The sequence below is a fragment of the Brachyhypopomus gauderio genome, chromosome 3 (assembly GCF_052324685.1).
Source record: "Brachyhypopomus gauderio isolate BG-103 chromosome 3, BGAUD_0.2, whole genome shotgun sequence".
Lineage (NCBI taxonomy): Eukaryota > Metazoa > Chordata > Actinopteri > Gymnotiformes > Hypopomidae > Brachyhypopomus > Brachyhypopomus gauderio.
The window spans coordinates 21,463,265-21,487,543 of record NC_135213.1 but is presented as its reverse complement, the minus strand read 5'-3'; the positions used below and the strand labels follow the sequence as shown (position 1 = coordinate 21,487,543).

Sequence of the window (24,279 nt, the reverse complement as noted above, 5' to 3'; positions counted from 1 at the left end):
ATTGATGATTCATGTCGTTATAGCAGCTTTTTAAAATTATACATATGAATTTTTTAACCCCTTAATGTTTACTAACTGTTACAAATGTGTTTTGTCTATTTTGTATGAATAGCTTGTTGGTGAAGGAGAATTGTGGTGAAGGAGAATTGTGCTGGAACACATTAAAGGTACGTTTGAAGTGTATCGTGTATGAGCAGTGGTTGAACTGGTATACCTTTATAAAACGGTGCACACAATGAATGGTGAGAGTAGTTGATGTGTTGCAGAATAATTGTTCATTTATGATGAGTATCTGTAGTGATATGTAAACACTTGGAAGCAATAATGTAAAATGTATAGAAGAGAACTCAGAAACTGCAGCTCCAACTTCTCAAAGTCCTGTTCAATGTGTACCCTGTCTTAATTGTGCTTTGATGTTTGAAACTTGATTAGGTACAGTAAGTTAACCTGCTTATTGCCTAGACTAAATTTATACTCCTATTTGGAACAGAGTAAACTGCAGTGTAGCGGATGTCTTGAAGTAGTCTTCATTGTATTCTGTGTTGAGGACAATTTGATGCATTCTCACAGTTTAATTGGCTCATGAATATTCTGTCCAATAGTTTAAAGATTATGCAGCAGTAATTACATTAATGCAGTGAATGTGTAGTATTTGCGCTAGAAATATTTAATGCATGCTATAAAATAGCCCATCAAATGGTAATACACTTGTGAGTATGTGCAACAGGTATCACATGTGCTGCTGATTACATGATACTGATCAACTTTGAAAGATGTGAAATGTGCTGTTGGTGTGACAATTAAGACACAAGAATAATAACACACACACACACAACGCCTGCTGGTTGAAGATGCCACACACACGCGATAATCTTGGAGCAACGCCTGCTGGATGAAGATGCCACACACAACGCCTGCTGGATGAAGATGCCACACACACATGCATTTTAGCTGTGGAGTTGATTTTGTGTTGAGTGGTGTATACAAAATTATTATATAGTATTATTAATTTAACAACCTGTGTTGAAATTGATGCTTAGAAGTTAGAATGGACTAATATTTTAATTATTTTCACATTTTCATTTTAAAATTAACATAGATAAACTTCCATACCATACTTATATACACTAGCCAAATAACTTGATAAGTATGGGGCTTTAGTAATGCTGTATAACTGTAGCCTTAAGTAGAATAGAAAGATTCTAAGTGTTTGTCCAATTGATGATTCATGTCGTTATAGCAGCTTTTTAAAATTATACATATGAATTTTTTAACCCCTTAATGTTTACTAACTGTTACAAATGTGTTTTGTCTATTTTGTATGAATAGCTTGTTGGTGAAGGAGAATTGTGGTGAAGGAGAATTGTGCTGGAACACATTAAAGGTACGTTTGAAGTGTATCGTGTATGAGCAGTGGTTGAACTGGTATACCTTTATAAAACGGTGCACACAATGAATGGTGAGAGTAGTTGATGTGCTGCAGAATAATTGTTCATTTATGATGAGTATCTGTAGTGATATGTAAACACTTGGAAGCAATAATGTAAAATGTATAGAAGAACTCAGAAATCGCAGCTCCAACTTCTCAAAGTCCTGTTCAATGTGTACCCTGTCTTAATTGTGCTTTGAGGTTTGAAACTTTTAATCACATTAATGCAGTGAATGTGTAGTTATTGTGCTAGATATATTTAATGCATGCTATAAAATAGCCCATCAAATGGTAATACAGTTGTGAGTATGTGCAACAGGTATCACATGTGGTGCTGCTTACATGATACTGATCAACTTTGAAAGATGTGAAATGTGCTGTTGGTGTGACAATTAAGACACAAGAATAACACACACACACACAACGCCTGCTGGTTGAGGATGCCACTCAACGCCTGCTGGTTGAGGATGCCACTCAACGCCTGCTGGTTGAGGATGCCACTCAACGCCTGCTGGTTGAGGATGCCACTCAACGCCTGCTGGTTGAGGATGCCACTCAACGCCTGCTAGATGATGTGCCACACACACAAGATTAATCTTGGAGCAATGCCTGCTGTATGAAGATGACACACACATGCATTTTAGCTGTGAAGTTGATTTAGTGTTGAGTGGTGGTATACAAAATTATTATATAGTGAGTAAACATGGTTGAGTTTAGTGTCCAGTTGAGTAAGTGCACAAATGATGAGGTGAACAATGTATTATTAATTTAACTACTATTGAAATTAATGCTTAGAAGTTAGCATGGGCACGATAACACCCAGCAACATTGTCATAATACATATTCTGTTTCACAATGCATTATGTGGTAATATGTTTTAATTGCTAAAGTGGAACCAAATGGAATGTTTTTGTTTAACTTGTCTGTTAGATTAACTACGCTATTGGAACAAAGACATTTAATGTGTTAAATTGTTTATTTATATATACACTAAGTGATCAGTGCTTAGCACAAGTAGAGTATATGAAACAGCTGTTACACAGGTGCTGCTGACATCAAGCTCCTGAATCAGATGAAGAATGAATGTTGGCGTTCCAAGGAAGAAGCAAGAATGTCCTGTTGAAGCAAAGCCTGCTGAACACATCTCACACACAATACATTTTTAAACTGTTGAGCTGAAAGTGTTTAGTGATGTACATATTTGCAACTTAAGCTTGTCTGATCAAGTATTCTGATGTGGTTATTTGTTTTAAAGCTATACAGCATTTAAATGAGCAGTAAAGCGTGGTTTTGCTCATTGTATTCTGAAAAATGTACATTAGTGGAAATGGTCCCTTGAATCAAGTCCCTTGATTATAAAGTAATGCTTAGTTTGTATAACATGGTGTTAGGAAGGCATTTACTTCACAGTAATTTCTATATGCAATACTGTAACAATGTATGCAAGTAAGAAATTAGTCATGAATACACCTGTCACGAATACAATGTCTGTTCTGATTTTTTTTAACCTTTTTTCTTTTTATGATTTGATATGTGCTGTTTGTATTAAGTAATATTGATTGATTAGTATGTCGTGTTGGGATAGACATAGGTTTTGACTGGTTGTGTGTTTGTATTTTCAGATGCCTCGCACGAAAGCTTCGCTGAGGTCGGCTGCAGCCAGGAGGAGGATTACGGAGCGGCTTGTGGCTCAGACTGACGGGGTTCTGGCTTTTTCCCCTGACAAAAAGGTCCTGACTGAGACTGTTCCTGTGAGCCACAGCTGTCCTGCAGACCAGATCTCGTCTCTGACTGACGGGGTTATGCCTTCATCCCTTGACAAAAAAGGTCTGACTGACACGGGAGTGCTCCTGAAGAGCACTCCTCAAAGCAATTTACAAACTCAAGCTGCCAAATACCTGCCAAATACCTTGCCAAATACCTTGCCAAATGCCTTGCCAAATACCTTGCCAAATACCTTGCCAAATACCTTGCCAAATACCTTGCCAAATATCTTGCCAAATACCTTGCCAAATACAATTGCCAAATACTTGCCAAATACCTTACCAGATACAAGCTGCAAAACTGATTCTGATGAATGTGTACATGTGGATATGCTCAGAGGTTCTTTTCATCAAGCTCATCCAAAGTTTGGCATAAACAGTAACAAACAATGTGTTGCAAATAGTATTACTGCCATCATGACTAACAAAGTAAAAAATGTGCTTTCTTGGACAATCAGAGACCTTGATGATGTTCTGCTGAATGGTGACAGATTCTACAGCAATATAAGAGATGCCGGCAAAATTCATGATCCATTGGGCTATTTATATGTTACAGATGTACCTACAGAATACACTGTGTGTGGATATGACTTTTCAATAAATTTTCATGATGAAATGTTTACTGGGAAGTTTGGTGTCACTGAATATGGACCGTTACAAAACGTTCTTATGTCACATGATGAGGCAATCCGAAGAGTGTTTATGCAATGTGAAGCATGTTTGTTTACTGTTAAAGAGAATACATGCGCTATCATTAAACAAGACTCCTGGTATGTGCTGATTGACTCTCATTCACGAAGCGAAAACGGTGCACGTATTGATTCAGGCAAGAGTTTGGCTGCTTTTTATGCTGACATGGAATCATTACTTAACCACGTTATGATACTTGGTCAGTCACTGAAAGCTGAAGGAGCACAATTTGAAGTTACTGGTGTTGTTGTGAACATAACTGGCAGAAGCACAGCGGAAGAGAAAACACAAGATGGTTTGTCTGTCACTACACACCGAGAGCTCTACAGCAGTGTGCTAAAACGAAATCGTAACACAAATGAAAATGAAACTAAAAAAGGTGACGCATTTGACCGTTCACAACCCTGCAGCAAAGCAAACGTGCAAAGTAAACGCAAAGCAGCTGACAATGATTCCGAGGTGAAAACGGTACCCGAACTGCATGTTGGTAAACGAATGAAGCATGTAAACAACCTTACCGATGTATCTGTGAGAAATGACAGTGACGTGCTGATTGGCGACACACAACGTGAATACTTTCAGTTTTGTCCATTGACAGTGAAACAGCAGAAGACATTATGTTTAAGGCAAAACGTTGTGTACATCGAACATGCTCGTAGCGACCAAACCATACCAGTACCGATGGGTGATCCTTGTGAAACAAAAACTATCATTGGTGACGGTAACTGTTTATTCAGATCACTGGCATTTGCAATTAGCGGAAGTGAGAAAGAACACAGAAAAATACGACGTGCTGTAACTACACAAATGGAGAGAAACGAATCTAAGTACATTAACTGTCTTCGACAAGGGTTTTCATCTGTTGCAAATTATCTTGCTACTTCCCGAATGAAATACGTGGGAACCTGGGCTACTGAAGTTGAAATACAAGCTGCAGCCGATCTTTTTTTTACCAATATATTTACATTCAGTAGAAATACGTGGCTAAAATATTCATCGTGCAATAGTTGCGACCAAGATGCGGGAATATACCTCAAACATTGTAGCGAGTCTCATTATGAAGTAGTGACGTGTGTTAAAGTTCCTGATGGACAGACCTGTGCCGCACTATGTTTAAAGAGATGTGACAGCAGAAAATCAGAAACAAAGTCCAGTCGCTCTGAACTTGAGAAACGGAGAATCAAATATGGAACAAGCCAGGAGGAAAAGATTCAGAGAACACTGAAACGATACCGTGAAAATGAAATATACAGAGATAGTGTCAAAACACGTAGCAGTGTTGAATACGCAACGAATTCGCAACATAAAGAACGGAATAAACAGTTAAGCATAAACAAATATGCGACGGATATGGAACACAGAGGAAAAGTTAAACAAGCAAGTGTAAACAAATATGCGACGGATATGGAACACAGAGGAAAAGTTAAACAAGCAAGTGTAAACAAATATGCGACGGATATGGAACACAGTGGAAAAGTTAAACAAGCAAGTGTAAACAAATATGCGACGGATATGGAACACAGAGGAAAAGTTAAACAAGCAAGTGTAAACAAATATGCGACGGATATGGAACACAGTGGAAAAGTTAAACAAGCAAGTGTAAACAAATATGCGACGGATATGGAACACAGGGAACATGTGAAACAATTAAGTATTAATAAATATTCCTCAAATGAACATCACAGAGAGACTATAAAAAGACAGAGTTTTGACGCTTATCATACCGATCCAGAATATCAAACGGCTAAGAAAAAGAAGAGTATGGAGAGGAGTTTTGAAGCTTATCATCATGATCCTCAACATCAAGCAGCTAAGAAACAACTTGGTATTGAGAGGTATAAAACAGACATCTGCTATGCTAACGTTACTAAAAACAGAAGTAAAGAAAGAAAGAACACAGAAAAAAGGAAACACAAAGATATTAACTATGTGACTGAAAACTTCAGAGAGAAAATAAGTACTGGTCCTGAATATGTGTGCTCAGTATGCCATCGACTATTGTTCAAGAATCAAGTAATCAAATGCAGAAAAGATACATATCTCAATAAAGCCCAGGAGGTTGTTTCCATAGCAGAGAGATGTATTACTGACACATACTTACATCGATGTAGTCATACCTGTGTTCCTAAGTGTAACATTCAAACTGGCCCTGCTGGATCACTGTGGATTTGCTACACATGTCACAGAAAGATTCTTAATGGGAAAATGCCAGAAGAAAGTGTTATGAACAATCTTGCACTAGAACCAATTCCACCTGAACTACACAATCTAAACTCACTTGAACAACATCTGATTGGGATGAATATTCCATTCATGAGACTTGTGTCTTTACCAAAAGGTGGACAGAATGGTGTTCATGGACCTGTTGTGTGTGTTCCATCTAACATTACAGATGTAACTGAAGTGCTACCAAGAACAGAAAATGTTGATTTGATGATTCGCATAAAACTAAAGAGGAAATTGACTTACAAGGGGCACTATGAGTACAAATTTGTTAATACAGAAAAAATAAAGGATGCATTATTGTACCTCAAACAACATAATGACTTTTACAGAGATGTGACATTTAATAATGACTGGGTCAATCCACTAAATAAAACTGAACATGAAACACAAGAGCCTGATGACACATGTACACAGCATGTTGATGAGGAGAACAATGATGAGAATAATGAATCTGAAGATGTGGATATAGATGAAACCTTGCACGACAGACAACAGCACGGTATGTTCATGGATACCTGTTTACAACCTGTTGATATTGCACAAGAGGTTTTGGATCAGCACTTTGATGGCATAATGTCTGTGGCACCTGCAGAAGGTAATAATCCTGTAAGGCTCTTGAACGATCATTCAAATGAGGCAAAGTGTTTTCCAGTTCTATTTCCAAATGGTACGGGTACTTTTCATGACCACAGAAAAGAGAAACTCACACTGAGCAGATACTTGAACACCAGAATACTCAACGCAGACGGACGTTTTGCAAAGAACTTGGATTACATTTTTTATGGTCAATATTTGTCAGAGTTAAATCAGATTGTGTCAAATGTGTCTATTGCATTGAGAAAAGGACATGATACACGCAACAAACCTGTGATTACATCAGAAATGTTGACTAACAGAGAAGCCTTGCAGAACATTTTCAATTTTGATGAAGGGTATAAATTCTTAAGACCTATTCGTGGTACACCCCCTTTCTGGCAAAGTGTTCAAAAAGACCTGTTTGCAATGGTGCGACAACTGGGTATTCCCACATGGTTTTGCTCATTTTCATCTGCTGATCTGCGTTGGCCAGAATTATTGCAAACTATTCTCAAACAAGAGGGGAGAGAAACTTCTACTGATGATCTAGACTGGTCAGAAAGATGTGCTCTAATAAAAACTAACCCTGTCACAGCAGCCAGGATGTTTGAACATCGATTCCACTATTTCCTTAAAGATGTGATTATGTCTGAAGCACAACCGATTGGTGAAATTGTTGATTACTTTTACAGAGTTGAATTTCAACAGCGTGGCTCACCTCACACTCACTGCTTGTTTTGGGTCAAAGATGCACCTCAAGTGGACAAAAATGATGATGATGAAGTTGTGTCATTTGTAGATCACTATGTGACATGTGAAATGCCATCGGAGGATGACAAAGAAATGCATGACATTGTTTCCAGTGTACAACAACACAGCAAAAGACATTCAAAATCATGCAGAAAAAAGAAAACAACTTGTCGTTTTAATTTTCCACGCCCACCGAGTAGCAGAACATTTATAACAAGGCGTAAAACTGACAATCCTGAAAAAGATGCTAAAGAGAAAGATGAGAATTATGTGGAATCAGCCAAAGGTAATAACATGCCTTCAATGGAAAAAGATGTAGCAGAGGCTATCATGAAAAAAGTAAAAGATGCGTTATTGAATACAGATGTTATCTTTGATTCTACTGAGGAGTTATTTGCTTCGCTTGGTATAAGTCAAGAGATATTTGAAGCTGCTTACATCAGAGTGTCTCGAAAAACTACTTTTGTCCTAAAAAGAAAACCAGGTGACATATGGGTAAACCAATACAACAGAGATCTTATACGTTGTTGGAATGCAAATATGGACATTCAGTTTGTAGTTGATGCATATTCCTGCATTGTGTATATAATCTCTTACATTTCCAAAGCTGAGAGAGAGATGGGATTGCTTTTGTCACGTACTCAAAAAGAAGCCACAGAACAAGGTAACCTTGACGCTAAACATGCTTTACGGAAACTCGGAAGTGTATTTTTACACAATCGTGAAGTTTCAGCTCAGGAAAGTGTGTACCGACTTACTAACATGAAACTGAAAGAAGCCTCTCGCAAAGTGCAATTTATTCCTACTGGTGATAACGTAGTGAGAATGAGTCTTCCACTTCACGTAATACAAACGCGAGCTGAATATGACAATGATGATAATCAAAACATATGGATGAACAGCATCACAGACAGATACAGATATAGACCAAAAACGGACGAATTTTCCCAGATGTGTTTAGCCAGTTTTGCATCGGAGTACAGAATATTGTCAAAATCTGAAAGTTCAGCTCGTGATGCCATAAAGTTGGAGAAAAGCTTAGGATTCATAAGGAAACGGACACGAACAGATTCTGCTGTTGTGCGATACGCTCGCTTTTCACCCACAAAACATCCAGAGAAGCATTATCAAAGTATTTTGCAATTGTTTTTGCCTCATTATTTGGATTGTCAACTCAAGCCACCAACTTTCAACACTTATGAGGATTTTTATAAGACTGGGTTTATCAAATATTCTGATGAAGAAGTCCAATCAGTCAAAACAATAGTAGACTTAAATATGTCATATTTCGAGAAAGATGCTGACACAATAGATGAAGCCGAGGAACAGTTAAAAAGAAACGGTGCAGTGGAAGATGCTTGGGCGGAAATCTGTCCAGAGAATGAACGTGAACGTTTAGAATGTCTTCACAGAAAAGAAAATCCTACTGATGAAACAGAGCAAAATATTTCTGCTGCTGACATACCTGATTTATTACCAGCTGAACCACGCTGTGCTATAGGAAAAGAGAAAGGTATGCGAAAAGAGGAAGCAATGTATGTGCTTCGTTCACTAAACGAACAACAGTCTGAAATATTTTACAAAATTCGACATTGGTGTTTAGAAAAGACACTTGCTAAAAACCCGCAGCCATTTCATGTGTTTATATCTGGTCCAGGTGGTGTTGGAAAATCCATGTTAATCAAAGCAATATACTACGAATCATGTCGCATCCTGTCCCGATTGTCAGATAATCCAGATGAGACGCATGTGTTAATAACAGCTCCAACTGGTGTAAGTGCATTTAACATCGACGCTGCAACAATACACAACTGTTTCTCTATATCACCAGAGGTAACGCTGCCTTATCAACCGCTCGGAGATGAAAAGATAAATTCACTGAGAGCTAAATTGGGAAATCTACAAATTGTCATTATTGATGAAATCTCAATGGTTGATCACAAACTCTTATCGTATATTCATGGCAGATTGAGACAAATTAAACAACAAGGAGATTATTCTGCTTTTGGAAATGTGTCTATAATTGCAGTTGGAGATTTTTATCAACTTTCTCCTGTGAAAGGAAAGTCTCTATACACTGAACCTAAAGGTGTAAATCTATGGCAGAACCACTTTGCATTGGTTGAGCTGTCACAAATCATGAGACAAAAAAACATGGAGTTTGCTCAGTTACTGAGTCGTTTAAGGAAACACAAAAGACAAGATAATTTGTCAGAACATGATGTGAATATGTTGAAATTATGTGAAACAGGTGGTGAAGGTGATGAACTGGACAGTACTGCTCTGTATATTTATGCAACAAATGCTGAAGTGGATGATCACAATGCAAACATGTTGAAGAAGGTATGTGCAGACATTACTATCATTCATGCACAGGACTTTGAAAAGGTTGCAAAAACAGGTCGGCTGGAAAAAATGCATGGACATCATGTTCATACTACCCACACGTCTTTACCAGAATCTCTTCACATCGCTGTAAATGCTCATGTTATGCTTCTTAAAAACATTGATGTAGCAGACGGACTTGTAAACGGTGCATTTGGTACAGTTGCTGAAGTGTGTTTTGATTCTGAAGATGACTTTCCAGCCAAAATATATGTCACATTTGAAAATGAAAGAATAGGAAATAAATTAAGAGCAAAACATCCTTGTTTAAAACCAGGATTTGAAAAAGCCACTCCTATTTTCCCTGAAGAAGAAAGAGTGACAAAAAGTGGTGGAATGCGACGTCAGTTTCCCCTGAAATTAGCCTGGGCTTGCACTGTTCACAAAGTACAAGGTCTTACTGTGGAAAAAGCTGTTGTGTCACTAAAAAAGATATTTGCAGCAGGACAAGCATATGTGGCCTTGAGTCGTGTAACATCTTTGGAAGGGCTTAAGATAAAAGATTTCAAAGAGAGTGCTATTTATGCAAAAGAAGACATTGAACAGTCATTACATAACATGCCTTTATTTATTGAACCAGTGACAGAGCTGCCACCCCCCTCTGGGTCATACAAGATTCTTCTGCACAATGTTGAAGGACTAACATGCCATGTGGAAGACCTGAGACATGATTCGAGGTACATGGAAGCTGACATTATTTGTGTGACAGAAACTTGGTTACAACCAAATGATTGCAACATTGATATTGAATTATCTGAATTTGCATTCTATAGTAAACCCAGATGTTTTTCATATGACACTAGTCAGGTGATGTTTGCTGACTTGAAGGATCGACAACATGGTGGTGTTGGTGTGTATTATAAACGACATACTGGTTGTAGTATTGTTGATTTACCATGCATTAACATTGAATGCCTGCAGTTCATCCTACCTCAGCTGAATACAACAGTGGCAGTTCTGTACAGACCTCCTTCCTACAATCTGGTAATGTTTCAAAATAACCTGATACACTTGATTTCTCATATTGACAGATTCCCAGGAAGAAAAGTGATCATGGGAGATTTCAATGAAAATCTTTTTGTAACAAGGACAGTCAGTAATACTATGCAACTCCATGGCTTTACTCAGGTTATAAGAGAACCAACAACTGAATATGGCACTTTGATTGATCATGTATATATCAAAGATGTTTCTGCAGAAGATGTCAGTGTTTCTGTTATGCCAACATATTTCAGTTTTCATGAATGTGTTGTACTGAACTGTTTTCATTAATCTTCAATTTCAGGTACTTAACGTTTGCTGACGGTTTGCTGACACTTTACTGACAATTTGGTGACACTTTGAACTAAAACTTTTGATTAAGTCAGGCACAACTTGAAGCGTCCACGAAGTGGGGGGTGGGGGATACAGGGGGTAAACTATCTGGACGGCCTCTTGTGGGAACAGACTAAGGAGCTGAGAGTGCCCTATTAACTGGTTCACAGCATTTTATTTTATTGTATGTATTATTTATTTTATTTGTTTTTTATTACGAAATATAAAGGTATTCATATAAAATACAGGCCAAATGTTTAACAAAGCAAAACAGTTCTCAAATCATCTGTTAAAGGACTGTTGACAAATATCATACTTCAGGACTGAATCCACAGGTAATACAGTTTCCAAGAAGCAATAAACATGGACATTTAACTTCACATCTAATCCTGCACAAACCAAAATTCCTGATTAAAGGCTGGAGCTATTGGTCAAAGAGTGGTCAGTGCTGCCTACATGTCTGGGAACCTGGTGTCATACAGGAAAGCCAGGAATGTCCTTCTAAAGGCCAGGGACAAGTTGCAGTCAACTATCAAGGATGTGACATCAAGCACATATGGAATCACTTGCATGCTATCACAGATTACAGAGATGGACAGATTTGGTATCTGCTGCGTTCACCAGGTAAGATGTTCTATTGTAATTTGGAGACAAACATATCTTTATGTAAAGTTAAACTACCATTGTACTGTGACAGGTGCACATTAACCATGTCTGTGTCTGATGTGCTCAGATCTTTATGGAGGGTTCCCTTACACAAGGCATGTGGTCTTGATGGCATCAATGGTTCATCAGTGTGCACTGTAGGACCATGTTACAGTCATCTACCAATGATGTCACATCTAGCACATGTGGATTGGCATACACTTTATCACAGAATTAAAAGGTGGACAGGTCTGTGATACAAGTGTTGCTGCAGGTATGCTAAACATATTTCATATTCCTTTAGAGACCAGACAAACAGCTTCACTCTAACTGTCACAGCTGCACCTTAACTATCTCTCTATTTGATGTGCTCAGATGATTCTTCAGGAGAATTCAGTCACACAAGTCCTTCCTACCTGAGGCTCAACTTCCATATTGGAGGGACTGTGACTACTAGCTGGGCCGCCCAATGGAGGATGGGTTCCCTTTTGAGTCTTGGTCCTCCCAAGGTTTCTTCCTAATCATGCCAAGGGAGTTTTTCCTTGCCACTGTCGCCCCTGGCTTGCTCATTAGGGATATGGACCCATGCGCTTGTAAAGCTGCTTGCATACTGCACATAGAGATATATAGATATCTACACATATTGTGATTACTAACTACAGGTCTGCTTTGAACTCAATAATGACAAAATTTTAATTTACAGTGGACTGTATTATTATCTGATGTTTCTTTTATTTGCTGTGAACCAGTACAGGGCACCTCAGCTCCTTAGTGAGGGATTATTACAATAGTTATACTATACATTATCATAAATTTTTTTTAATTATATTTATCTAGAGAAATGATCTCAAATAAACAGACTGAATGTCACAGTCCTGCCTCCCTCCTGTCGGTCATGTCTTCCGTTTGTCTTTTATTTTGAAATTCCTCATTGTGTCTGACTTCACTCCCCTGCCTTGTTTTCTGCCCCTCGTTATTGCTTTCTGGTGTGTCTTGTTAAGTACCTTCTTTGGTCAGTGTATTTAAGTCTTGCGTTTAGTCTCTTATGTGGTCTGTTATTGTAAGTACCACTTGCTTGTATGTTATTTGGTATCTTGGTCTTTTGTGTCTATAATACTAGTCTGTGTGTACTCCTTGTATTTTACATTCTCTGTTAGATGTACTTTGTGTGATTTTGCTTGTTGTATTTTCTTTTCTTTAGCCTTGCCCACCCAGTTATTTCTGTTAGTGTTTGGTTCATATGTTAGATGTTTGATTTATTCTTGGTGTCTGTTCTGTGTGCTGTGTATGTATTCGTTTTGGTATTAAATCATTGGTCAGTCCGCACTTGCATTCAGCCTTCTCTCCTAGTTGTTATACTGAACATGAAAAGTTTTGCATTGTGTTGATTGTCAGTTATAAATAAAATACATTATGTTTATAAAGAGGTTCTCGTGTGTTATTATATTGACAGTTTGCACTGGTCTCAAATAGAGCCCAAATATGAAAATGTTTGTCAATATATAATGTTCTGACAATTTTATGCAAATGAAAATCACATACACTTGTTGTTTTTAGAAAATTGGGATTAGGGTTAGATACAAAGGCCATAGACCAAAGGCCTTAATCACTTTGAGCATGTGAGGTGAAATAATCAGAGGTGGACATTACAGGTTCAGAAAGTAAAAGTCTTCAGCAGGATTTTACTGAAGCTTGCTATATTTTCTAATTAGTGCAATGCAGGTAAAATGTGGAATCAACACAATCCAGGAGGACTGAGCAAAATCCTGCTGGTGACTTTTACTTCCTGAACTTGCAATGCCCACCTCTGGAAATAAGCCTCTTGAATGCAGATACTTAGTGCACATAGCCTGTATAAACAGATCTCCACATATGAGTGATCATGAGAACTTTATGAAAGAGTTTAAAAACTTTGACCTTTAAACAATGCGCTGTATTTTGGAAGGGAAAAGTCTAAAAACTATATGTGCATTTCAAATTTTGTCTCACAGCTCCATCTACTGGCCAAATAATTTGCAACTTTTGACACTTATTGCATGAAAGAGGTTTGTATACCTTTGGTAAACATATACAGTGCAGTGTAGTTAGTGTCACATGTCATCAATGATGAATATAAATCTTTAACAAAGCTGTTAGGACAGATTTGCACATTTTGACCTTTTGGCCAGCAGTGCCTTTTATTTCATATGATCAGAAAAGCAATAATTTACAATACAGGCAAAACGAACACAAGTACTCATGTTATTCTGTCCACAGAAGAATTAGGACATCATAAAAGTTCAGGACTAATCCACAGATCAGCAGATCATCCAACAGGCAGTAGACATGGACACTACTGCATATATAGATGGACCCAATCAAGAAATAACAGGCCATTGAGGCACTAAAGACAAAAATACATTTTATTGGAAAAAAATTATTCAGATCATAGAACTAAATCGCATACTGAGATTAGCTTTGTGTGTGTATGAGTGTATTTGTGTGGTGTTTCATGTGAGCAATAGTTTTCAGTCAGTTCCGGAATTTAGTATTACCATACTGATATTATAGTGACAAATAAGACATTTTAGTGAATTAAAAGGTTTATTTATGGTCAGGCAGTGCACTTTTATGAGATGTCATTTCAAAGTTAATTATTTCACTGTTCTGAATCATACAAGCCCCATTACTCGTCTGCATTCTGCATAACAGGATTGCATCACAAGTTTTTATGATTTCTTAGGTTTTTGGGTACTGTAGCGCCCTCGACAGGCCAATTTGAGGCACTAAAGGCCCAAAAGGTTCAAAAGAAATTGTATTGGCAAAATGATTTAGATCACAGAACTAAATCGCATGCTGAGATCAGCTTTGTGTGTCTTTGTGTGGTATTTCATGTGAGCAATAGTTTTAAGTCAGTTCCGGTGTTTGACCACTAGATGGAGCCCAAGTACTATCATACCGATACCTCATTAATCTCAGAAATGAAATAGGACATTTTGGTGAATTAAAAGGTTCATTTCTGGTCAGGCAGTGCACTTTTTGTTATGAGATGTAATTGCAATGTTATAGATCTCATTGATCTGAATCATACAAGACCAATTACTTGTCTGTATTCTTTATAACAAGATTGCAGCCTGAGTTTTTATGATTTTCTAGGTTTTTGGGTACTGTAGTGCCCCCGACAGGCCAATTTGAACCAAACTTGGCATACCTCACAGGGACCTCAGGCTATATAAGCAGTTCAAATTGCGAGTTGATCACTTACATGGTTTATGAGTTATAGCAATAAAGGTCATAAATGGCATGGCCACAATGATATAATGGGAAAATGGACCAATCAGATAAATAAAAATCCAACATTTTTTTAATCACTTTTTACCTACAGAGTCTACTGATTATGCTCATAGCAATTTTTCCATAATTGGATCAAATTCCTATGACTAGTTTGTAAATAGCTATTTTCAAACAACAGATGAATGTGACAAAAGTATGCATTTTTTAATAGGACTTGTAATTGCAAAGTTGTCAGGTCTACTGCAAGGAATAAAAAGAAACAAGTTACATGTTCCTAAGTGAAAATTTGGAGGAGTTATGCATGATTTTCACAAATAGCGCCACCTAGTGGCCAAATGTTTTAAAACTGCACAGCATGACACATAGTCCTGAGATATGCACAGTGGTGAGGTTTGATGTTGTTTGGCCAATGGTAAGTCTGTCAAATGGCCAATTAATTCAAATAAAAATTAATTGGCTCATGGCGGCCATGTTTTTTGAGTGATGATGTCATCATTGTGTGTCTTGATATCACTTGGGCCCCTGATGATGCCTGTAAAGTTTTGGCTTGATGTGACTAATGGTTTCTGAGATACAGTTTTTCCCATGTTATAGCGCCCCCTATTGGACAATCGAGGCCAGCTTTGACCTATGACCTCGGAGTCATGTGCCCTAACAACTGTTAAAATTTTATGAAGATCCGTCAAAGCGTTGCTGAGATATGGCTGTTTAAGTAAATTTGGCCACGCCTTGGAGCTATTGATTGACATGTGACAACCAGACTGTATGCAAATCTCAAAATGTTTTTAAGCAACTTTGATAATGAGATTCTCCTGAATATTTTGACACCAAGGTTGTGGTGATCCGATGAAAAACCAAGGAGTAGTAGGAAAAAGTAGGTTTTGCATATTATGCAAATTAGCAAAAAATCTAAGTAGGCGGAGCTTAATGGTTCTTGAGGCTTTTTTGTTTGTCTGGAGCCAGGGAATCCACCTGAAGTGGAATTTTGTTTCTAGGACCTAAGGGGTGGGAGATATGGACCAAAACGCAAAAGGCTGCGCTATAGCGCCACCATCAGGCCAATGTGGGTGTCTGTACTTTAGCACGGTCTCGCAAAGAGACTACACCATTCTGCCAAGTTTGGTGTCTCTGGGCCTTACGGTCTAGGCTGCAGTATGCGTTTTATGCGGAGAAAAATAATAATAAATATAGCCGCAAGCGGCAATTGGCGGGTTCACACACGAATAGGCTTCTTGGCCTCAATAGGCAGAGGCCCAAAAGGTCCTTTAGACCCCAAAATGTGAAACGAAGCTGTTTGAGTGGAAAAAATGCACAAATAAATCAATGTGCAAAAAAAGGTTCAATTGGGGCACTAAAGGCCCAAAAGGATCAAAATAATATGTATTGGCAAAATTATTCAGATCACAGAACTAAATCACATGCTGAGATCAGCTTTGTGTGTGTTTGTGTGGTGTTTCATGTGAGAAATAGTTTTTAGTCAGTTCCGGTGTTTGGCCACTAGATGGAGCCCAAGTACTATCATACTGATATCTCATTAATCTCAGTAATGCAATGACATTTTGGTGAATTAAAAGGTTCATTTCTGGTCAGGCAGTGCACTTTTTGTTATGAGATGTAATTGCAATGTTATAGACCTCATTGATCTGAATCATACAAGCCCCATTACTTGTCTGTATTCTGCATAACAAGATTGCTGCGTGAGTTTTTATGATTTCTCAGGTTTTTGGGTACTGTAGCGCCTCCGACAGGCCAATTTGAACCAAACTTGGCATACCTCACAGGGACCTCAGTGTATAAAAGCCTTTCAAATTGGGAGTTGATCACTTACATGGTTTATGAGTTATAGCAATAAAGGTCATTTATGGCATGGCCAGAAGGATATAATGGAAAAATTGACCAATCAGACAAATAAAAATGCAACATTTTTTCCATATGTAGTTAACTACAGTGTCTACAGATTATGCCTATGCCATTTTTGCCATCATTGGATCAAATTCCTAGGACTAGTTCTTAAAGAGCTATTTTCAAACAATTGATAAATGTGACAAAAGTATGCATTTTTTAATAGGACTTGTAATTGCAAAGTTGTCAGGTCTACTGCAAGGAATAAAAAGAAACAAGTTGCATGTTCCTAAGTGAAAATTTGGAGGAGTTATGCATGATTTTCACAAATAGCGCCACCTAGTGGCCAAATGTTTTAAAACTGCACAGCATGACACATAGTCCTGAGATATGCACAGTGGTGAGGTTTCATGTTGATTGGCCAATGGTAAGTCTGTCAAATGGCCAATTAATTCAAATAAAAATTAATTGGCTCATGGCGGCCATGTTTTTTGAGTGATGATGTCATCATTGTGTGTCTTGATATCACTTGGGCCCCTGATGATGCCTGTAAAGTTTTGGCTTGATGTGACTAATGGTTTCTGAGAAACAGTTTTTCCCATGTTATAGCGCCCCCTATTGGACAATCGTGGCCAGCTTTGACCTATGACCTCGGAGTCATGTGCCCTAACAACTGTTAAAATTTTATGAAGATCCGTCAAAGCGTTGCTGAGATATAGCTGTTTAAGTAAATTTGGCCACGCCCCAGAGCTATTGATTGACATGTCACAACGACACTGTATGCAAATGTCACAATTTTTTCCAGGAATATTGATAATGAGATTCTTCTGAACATTTTGATACCAAACTTGTGGTGATCGGATGAAAAACCAGGGACTAGTATAAAAAAGTAGGTTTTGCATATTATGCAAATTAGCAAAAAATCTAAGTAGGCGGAGCTTAATGGTTCTTGAGGCTTTTTTGTTTGGCTTGAACCAAGGAATCCATCAGAAGTGGAATTTTGTTTCTAGGCCCTACGGTTTGGGAGATATGGACCAAAACGCAAAATGGTGCGCTATAGCGCCACCATCAGGCCAATGTGGGTCTCTGTACTTTAGCACGGTCTCGCAAAGAGACTACACCATTCTGCCAAGTTTGGTGTCTCTGGGCCTTACGGTCTAGGCTGCAGTATGCGTTTTATGCGGAGAAAAATAATAATAATAATAAGAAGAAAAAAGAAAAATTCGAGCAATTACAATAGGTTTCCCACACTACGTGTGTGAACCCTAATAATAATAATAATAAGAAAGAAAAAACCCGACAATTACAATAGGTTTCCCACACTACGTGTGTGAACCCTAATAAATATAGCCGCAAGCGGCAATTACGGGGTCCAAGCTGAGGTTTGGCAAGATTTGCGCACCCACTGGTACATCATGTAAAGGTATTTGAAATGTATATGAAAGTATATGAAGTACGTTCGTGAATAAAGTACCTGCTCAAAAAACAGAATCTAAATGGCAGCTTTTTAAACTTATGGGGGAATACTGCCCAACGTGGGATTCGAACCCCCGTTGTCCACGTGCATTGTGGCTGGGAGCACATTGCTCTAGCCATTGAGCTAATGGGTCTGACTGGATTACAGGCTCAACTCTAACTCTTTTGAGGAAAAGAATGACCTTTGATCTGCATGCATGTTCAGCATAGAAAATGAAAATATTCACAGTACAACCATTTGTGGATGGATTTGGCACAAACTTGGCAGATATCACCTCAGTGGTCTTCTGAATGTGTCTGTCCATTTTCATAACAATCAGACATTATATAGGGGAGTTTTTGAAATATGCAGTTCATATGTCATGACGGTACCATTGTGATGCATATGAAAAATATTAAATTGCAAGAATCTTAGAATTTGTTCTACCAGTTTTGTATTTCACATGCTGCTGGATATTATAATATGTGATTTGAGGTGATGGAGTGAAAATTCTAGGATTTGTATGAAAAGTGTAAATTATATGTATTGGATTATACACAAAAATCTGTACTTTTTTGCAAAGCACTTGCAATTACAAAGTTGTTAGTGATTTTGCATAGAATCATATGAGATCATGATTGTCCTTCTACATGAAAGCATGTAGGAGTAATTCAGGAATTTCTAGTATAGCGCCACCTAGTGGTGCAATTCCCGTCATACTTTGATATGTATTAGAGGGTGTGTAGATGAACATAATATGTGAGTTTCATGTTGATTGGCATATGATAAGCTTGTGAAAGGTGTACTGAAAGCTGATTGGTCGATAGCGGCGGCCATATTGGACATATGATGGTGCAGGTCAAGGACCTGTGTCATAGGTGCATATAGATGATGCGTACCAAGTTTGGAGTTATTTGGCCAATCGGTGTGGGCAGGAGAGTTTTTTGGCCGTTATAGCGCCACCTAGGTGTGCATGTCTGCCAAAATGCATGTGCAGGTCTAGACACCCAATAGGTACATGTGTGTGAAATTTGGAGTGAATACATGAAAGTATGCCTGAGATACAGCAGAATATGTGGATTTTTGGCGAAGGAATTTTCGACGCTTGACTTGTGATGCATGTGGCCACGCCCATGTGCAGAAATGTGCACTTTGGCTCCATAACTATTAAAGTTCAGACTCTTGTGAGCGCCTGGATACCACATATGTGCATGTATGTGAAAAATCCAGGGACTAGTACGCGCTCAAAAATGTGTGGGTATTTGCATATTATGCAAATTAGCTCGACATGTAAGGGGCGGAGCATATAGCTTCAATGGAACTTTTTTTAGATGAGCTCATGCCTGATCAGATGCAGTTTGAATTTTATCTCTAGGACATACGGTGTAGGAGAAACACCTATGTAAACTTTTTCATGCGATTTTGTGCGCTATAGCGCCACCTATGGTCGGATCGGGCTGGCGTGTTGCGCCTGAGTAGCGGAGAGGAGTACTACAAGTTGGCCAAAGGAGAAGTCTGTAGGACTTACGGTTTAGGCTGCACGACGCGTTTTAGCGGAGAAAAAGAATAATAATAATAATAATAATAATCAGAACAATTACAATAGGGTTCCAGCACCGCTGGTGCTTGGACCCCTAATAATAATAAGAAAGAAAAAACCCGACAATTACAATAGGTTTCCCACACTACGTGTGTGAACCCTAAATAGCCGCAAGCGGCAATTGGCGGGTTCACACACGAATAGGCCACTTGGCTTCAATAGGCAATAGACCCAATAGGTCCTTTAGACCCAAAAGAAGCTGTTTGAGTGGAAAAAATGCACAAATAAATCAATGTGCAATAAAAGGTTCAATTGGGGCACTAAAGGCCCAAAAGGATCAAAATAATGTGTATTGGCAAAATGATTCAAATCACAGAACTAAATCACATGCTGAGATCAGCTTTGTGTGTGTGTTTGTGTGGTATTTCATGTGAGAAATAGTTTTCAGTCCGTTCCGATGTTTGGCCACTAGATGGAGCCCAAGTACTACCATACTGATATCTCATTAATCTCAGTAATGCAATATGACATTTTGGTGAATTAAAAGGTTCATTTCTGGTCAGGCAGTGCACTTTTTGTTATAAGATGCAATTGCAATGTTATAGAACTTATTGATCTGGATCATACAAGACCAATTACTTGTCTGTATTCTGCATAACAAGATTGCAGCATGAGTTTTTATGTTTTCTTAGGTTTTTGGGTACTGTAGCGCCCCCGACAGGCCAATTTGAACCAAACTTGGCATACCTCACACGGACTTCAGGATATAAAAGCCTTTCAAATTGGGAATTGATTGCATACATGGTTTATGAGTTATAGCAATATAGGTCATATATGGCATGGCCACAATGATATAATGGGAAAATGGACCAATCAGAAAAATAAAAATCCAACATTTTTTTACTCAATTTTTACCTACAGAGTCTACTGATTATGCTCATAGCAATTTTTCCATAATTGGATCAAATTCCTATGACTAGTTTGTAAATAGCTATTTTCAAACAATAGATGAATGTGACAAAAGTATGCATTTTTTAATAGGACTTGTAATTGCAAAGTTGTCAGGTCTACTGCAAGGAATAAAAAGAAACAAGTTGCATGTTCCTAAGTGAAAATTTGGAGGAGTTATGCATGATTTTCACAAATAGCGCCACCTAGTGGCCAAATGTTTCAAAACTGCACAGCATGACACATAGTCCTAAGATATGCACAGTGGTGAGGTTTCATGTTGTTTGGCCAATGGTAAGTCTGTCAAATGGCCAATTAATTCAAATAAAAATTAATTGGCTCATGGCGGCCATGTTTTTTGAGTGATGATGTCATCATTGTGTGTCTTGATATTACTTGGGCCCCTGATGATGCCTGTAAAGTTTTGGCTTGATGTGACTAATGGTTTCTGAGATACAGTTTTTCCCATGTTATAGCGCCCCCTATTGGACGATCGTGGCCAGCTTTGACCTATGACCTCGGAGTCATGTGCCCTAACAACTGTTAAAGTTTTATGAAGATCCGTCAAAGCGTTGCTGAGATATGGCTGTTTAAGTAAATTTGGCCACGCCTTGGAGCTATTGATTGACATGTGACAACCAGACTGTATGCAAATCTCAAAATGTTTTTAAGCAACGTTGATAATGAGATTCTCCTGAATATTTTGACACCAAGGTTGTGGTGATCCGATGAAAAACCAGGGACTAGTACAAAAAAGTAGGTTTTGCATATTATGCAAATTAGCAAAAAATCTAAGTAGGCGGAGCTTAATGGTTCTTGAGGCTTTTTTGTTTGCCTTGACCCAAGGAATCCATCAGAAGTGGAATTTTGTTTCTAGGCCCTACGGTTTGGGAGATATGGACCAAAACGCAAAATGGTGCGCTATAGCGCCACCATCAGGCCAATGTGGGTCTCTGTGCTTTAGCACGGTCTCGCAAAGAGACTACACCATCCTGCCAAGTTTGGTCTCCCTGGGCCTTACGGTCTAGGCTGCAGTATGCGTTTTATCAGTAGAAAAATAATAATAAGAAAGAAAGAAAGAAAGAAAGAAAAAACCCGACAATAACAATAGGTTTCCCACACTGTGTGTGTGAACCCTAAATATAGCCGCAAGCGGCAATTGGCGGGTTCACACACGAATAGGCCACTTGGCTTCAATAGGCAATAGACCCAATAGGTCCTTTAGACCCAAAAGAAGCTGTTTGAGTGGAAAAAATGCACAAATAAATCAATGTGCAAAAAAATGTTCAATTGGGGCACTAAAGGCCCAAAAGGATCAAAATAATGTGTATTGGCAAAATGAATCAAATCACAGAACTAAATCACATGCTGAGATCAGCTTTGTGTGTGTGTTTGTGTGGTATTTCATGTGAGAAATAGTTTTCAGTCCGTTCCGATGTTTGGCCACTAGATGGAGCCCAAGTACTACCATACTGATATCTCATTAATCTCAGTAATGCAATATGACATTTTGGTGAATTAAAAGGTTCATTTCTGGTCAGGCAGTGCACTTTTTGTTATAAGATGCAATTGCAATGTTATAGAACTTATTGATCTGGACAATACAAGACCAATTACTTGTCTGTATTCTGCATAACAAGATTGCAGCATGAGTTTTTATGTTTTCTTAGGTTTTTGGGTACTGTAGCGCCCCCGACAGGCCAATTTGGACCAAACTTGGCGTACCTCACAAGGACTTCAGGATATAAAAGCCTTTCAAATTGGGAATTGATTGCATACATGGTTTATGAGTTATAGCAATATAGGTCATATATGGCATGGCCACAATGATATAATGGGAAAATGGACCAATCAGAAAAATAAAAATCCAACATTTTTTTACTCAGTTTTTACCTACAGAGTCTACTGATTATGCTCATAGCAATTTTTCCATAATTGGATCAAATTCCTATGACTAGTTTGTAAATAGCTATTTTCAAACAATAGATGAATGTGACAAAAGTATGCATTTTTTAATAGGACTTGTAATTGCAAAGTTGTCAGGTCTACTGCAAGGAATAAAATGAAACAAGCTGCATGTTCCTAAGTGAAAATTTGGAGGAGTTATGCATGATTTTCACAAATAGCGCCACCTAGTGGCCATATGTTTTAAAACTGCACAGCATGACACATAGTCCTGAGATATGCACAGTGGTGAGGTTTCATGTTGTTTGGCCAATGGTAAGTCTGTCAAATGGCCAATTATTTCAAATAAAAATTAATTGGCTCATGGCGGCCATGTTTTTTGAGTGATGATGTCATCATTGTGTGTCTTGATATCACTTGGGCCCCTGATGATGCCTGTAAAGTTTTGGCTTGATGTGACTAATGGTTTCTGAGATACAGTTTTTCCCATGTTATAGCGCCCCCTATTGGACAATCGAGGCCAGCTTTGACCTGTGACCTCGGAGTCATGTGCCCTAACAACTGTTAAAATTTTATGAAGATCCGTCAAAGCGTTGCTGAGATATGGCTGTTTAAGTAAATTTGGCCACGCCTTGGATCTATTGATTGACATGTGACAACCAGACTGTATGCAAATCTCAAAATGTTTTTAAGCAACTTTGATAATGAGATTCTCCTGAATATTTTGACACCAAGGTTGTGGTGATCCGATGAAAAACCAAGGAGTAGTAGGAAAAAGTAGGTTTTGCATATTATGCAAATTAGCAAAAAATCTAAGTAGGCGGAGCTTAATGGTTCTTGAGGCTTTTTTGTTTGTCTGGAGCCAAGGAATGCACCTGAAGTGGAATTTTGTTTCTAGGACCTACGGGGTGGGAGATATGAACCCAAACGCAAAATGCTGCGCTATAGCGCCACCATCAGGCCAATTTGGGTGTCTGTACTTAAGCACGGTCCCGCAAACAGACTACACCAGTCTGCCAAGTTTGGTCTCCCTGGGCCTTACGGTCTAGGCTGCAGTATGCGTTTTATGCGGAGAAAAATAATAATAAATATAGCCGCAAGCGGCAATTGGCGGGTTCACACACGAATAGGCCACTTGGCTTCAATAGGCAATAGACCCAATAGGTCCTTTAGACCCAAAAGAAGCTGTTTGAGTGGAAAAAATGCACAAATAAATCAATGTGCAAAAAAATGTTCAATTGGGGCACTAAAGGCCCAAAAGGATCAAAATAATGTGTATTGGCAAAATGATTCAAATCACAGAACTAAATCACATGCTGAGATCAGCTTTGTGTGTGTGTTTGTGTGGTATTTCATGTGAGAAATAGTTTTCAGTCCGTTCCGATGTTTGGCCACTAGATGGAGCCCAAGTACTACCATACTGATATCTCATTAATCTCAGTAATGCAATATGACATTTTGGTGAATTAAAAGGTTCATTTCTGGTCAGGCAGTGCACTTTTTGTTATAAGATGCAATTGCAATGTTATAGAACTTA

The 24,279-nt window shown here is 38.3% G+C and overlaps 1 protein-coding gene and 2 long non-coding RNA genes across 10 annotated transcripts in view; 2 read left to right on the top strand and 1 right to left on the bottom strand.

The window, feature by feature from the left end:
• LOC143510684 (N-acetyllactosaminide beta-1,3-N-acetylglucosaminyltransferase 3-like) overlaps positions 1 to 24,279 on the top strand; it is a 184,407-nt gene that overhangs the window by 83,439 nt on the left and 76,689 nt on the right. For 2 of the 5 annotated variants that reach the window (XR_013130065.1, XR_013130063.1), the window contains exons 3-5: positions 113 to 167; positions 1,330 to 1,384; positions 3,052 to 3,240. The exons of 1 other annotated variant lie outside the window; for it this stretch is intronic. The gene's annotated coding sequence lies outside the window, so the exon portion shown is untranslated. Of the gene's footprint in view, positions 1 to 112; positions 168 to 1,329; positions 1,385 to 3,051; positions 3,241 to 24,279 lie in introns of those variants that run through there. 2 more of the 5 variants (XR_013130064.1, XR_013130062.1) reach the window with 1 other exon arrangement.
• On the bottom strand, positions 481 to 3,836 carry LOC143510690 (uncharacterized). The gene is made up of 2 exons (XR_013130071.1): positions 3,435 to 3,836; positions 481 to 3,350 (listed from the first exon to the last, which is right to left on the bottom strand). It is a non-coding gene; the product is annotated as an uncharacterized LOC143510690 (long non-coding RNA).
• On the top strand, positions 4,985 to 13,202 carry LOC143510688 (uncharacterized). 4 transcript variants are annotated; one of them, XR_013130069.1, is made up of 7 exons: positions 4,989 to 8,947; positions 9,092 to 9,207; positions 9,686 to 9,777; positions 10,400 to 10,496; positions 10,741 to 11,757; positions 11,867 to 12,052; positions 12,154 to 13,202. It is a non-coding gene; the product is annotated as an uncharacterized LOC143510688 (long non-coding RNA). The 4 variants fall into 4 exon arrangements; XR_013130068.1 differs by having other exon boundaries at positions 10,400 to 10,803; positions 11,105 to 11,757; XR_013130067.1 differs by having other exon boundaries at positions 4,985 to 8,947; positions 9,064 to 9,207; positions 10,400 to 11,757.